Source organism: Cebus imitator, unplaced genomic scaffold (assembly GCF_001604975.1).
Source record: "Cebus imitator isolate Cc_AM_T3 unplaced genomic scaffold, Cebus_imitator-1.0 Scaffold490, whole genome shotgun sequence".
NCBI classification, from domain to species: Eukaryota; Metazoa; Chordata; class Mammalia; order Primates; family Cebidae; genus Cebus; species Cebus imitator.
Genome location: NW_016107805.1, coordinates 1,007,818 through 1,009,619, shown reverse-complemented (window position 1 = coordinate 1,009,619; position 1,802 = coordinate 1,007,818). Strand labels below are relative to the sequence as shown.

General features: G+C 38.8%; 1 pseudogene across 1 annotated transcript; it reads right to left on the bottom strand.

Moving 5' to 3' along the window:
- Positions 1-1,134: 1,134 nt before the first annotated feature.
- Positions 1,135-1,442, bottom strand: LOC108292393 (annotated as a pseudogene). The gene has a single exon (XR_001820266.2). The product of XR_001820266.2 is annotated as a metallothionein-1X-like (transcript).
- Positions 1,443-1,802: the final 360 nt, after the last annotated feature.

Genomic DNA, 1,802 nt, shown 5'->3' with positions numbered 1-1,802 from the left:
TTTTTGTTGCAATTGCTTTTGGCATCTTTGTCAAATTTTTGTCCAGGGCCTTCATGCTGCAGCACAGATGAAATGTGTGGTATTTCCTATGTTTTCTTCCAGGGTTTTTGTAGATTTGGGTTTTACATTTAAGTCTTTAATCATCTTGAGTTTACTTTTGTCCATGGTGTAAGGAATGGGAGCCAGTTTTAATCTTGTGCATATGGCTAGCCAGTTATCCCAGCACAATTTACTGAATAGGGAGTGCTTTCCCCATTGCTTGTTTTTGTTGACATTGTCAAAGATCAGATGGTTGTAGGTGTGCAGCTTTATTTCTGGGCTCTCTCTTCTGTTTCATTGGTCTATGTGTCTGTTTTTGTACCAGGTCTATGCTGTTTGGGTTACCGTAGGCTTGTTGTATAGTTTGAGTCCGGGCAATGTGATGCCTCTCACTTTTTCTTTTGTATTGCTTTGGCTATTTGGACTCTTTTTTGGTATCATATGAATTTTAAAATAGTTTTTTTAGTTAAGTGAAGAATATTATTGGTACTTTGATAGGAACAGCATTGAACCTGTAAATTGCTTTGGGCAGTATGGCCATTTTAACAATAGTGATTCTTCCTAGCCATGAGCATGGGATGTTTTTCCATTTGTTTGTGTAATCTCTGATTTCTTTAAGCAGTGTTTTGTAATTTTCAAGGTAGAGATCTTTCATTTTCCTGGTTAACTGTATTCCTAGGTATTTTATTCTTTTTTGTGGCTACTGTGAATGTGATTGCATTCTTGATTTGACACTCAGCATGGATGTTATTGGTGTACAGAAATGCTACTGATTTATGTACATTGATTTTGTATCCACTTTGCTAAAGCTGTTCATTATAGGGGTTTTGGGGCAGAGATTATTGGGTTTTCCAGGTATAAAATGATACCACCTGCAAACAGAGATACTTTGATTTCCTCACTTTCTATTTGGATGCTCTTTATTTCTTTCTCTTGCCTTATTGGTCTGGGTAAGACTTCCAGTCCTATGCTGAACAGGAATGGTGAGAGTGTGCATCCTTGTCTTTTTTTTTTTTTTTCCAGAATAGATGAATTTATTGCCATTCACATATTTTATAGAAAAAAAAAGTAGCAAACGGGTCAGGGTTGTAAAAAAAAAATCAGGTTTATACAGGTTGCTCTATTTACATCTGGGAGCAAGGCTGTCCCGGCATCAGGCACAGCAACTACACTTGTCCAACGTCCCTTTGCAGATGCAGCCCTGGGGACACTAGGCACAGCCCACAGGGCAGCAGTAGCATTAGCTCTTCTTGCAGGAGGTGCATTTGCACTCTTTGCATTTGCAGGAGCCGGCACAGCAGCAGGAGCCACCAGGCGAGCAGGAGCAGTTGGGGTCCATTTCGAGGCAAGGAGAAACAGGAGTTCCCAATTGAAAAGCAAACATGCTGCGGCACAGATGAAATGCGTGGTCACATCCTTGTCTTGTTCTAATTCTCAAGGGGAATACTTCCAGTTTTTGCCAATTCAGTATGATGTAGGCTATGGGCTTGTCATAGGTGGCTCTTATTATTTTGAGGTATATATTTCTTCAATACCTGTTAATAGTTTGTTGAAGGTTTTTAACACAAAAGGGTGCAAAATTTTATTGAAAGCATCTTCTTCATCTATTAAGGTGATAACATAGTTTTCATTTTTTGTTCTTTTTATGTGATGAATCTCATTTATTAATTTGCATATGTTGAACCAACCTTGCAACCCAGGGATAAAGCCTACTTGATTGCGGTGGATTAGCTTTTTGATGTGCTGCTGGATTCAGTTTGCTA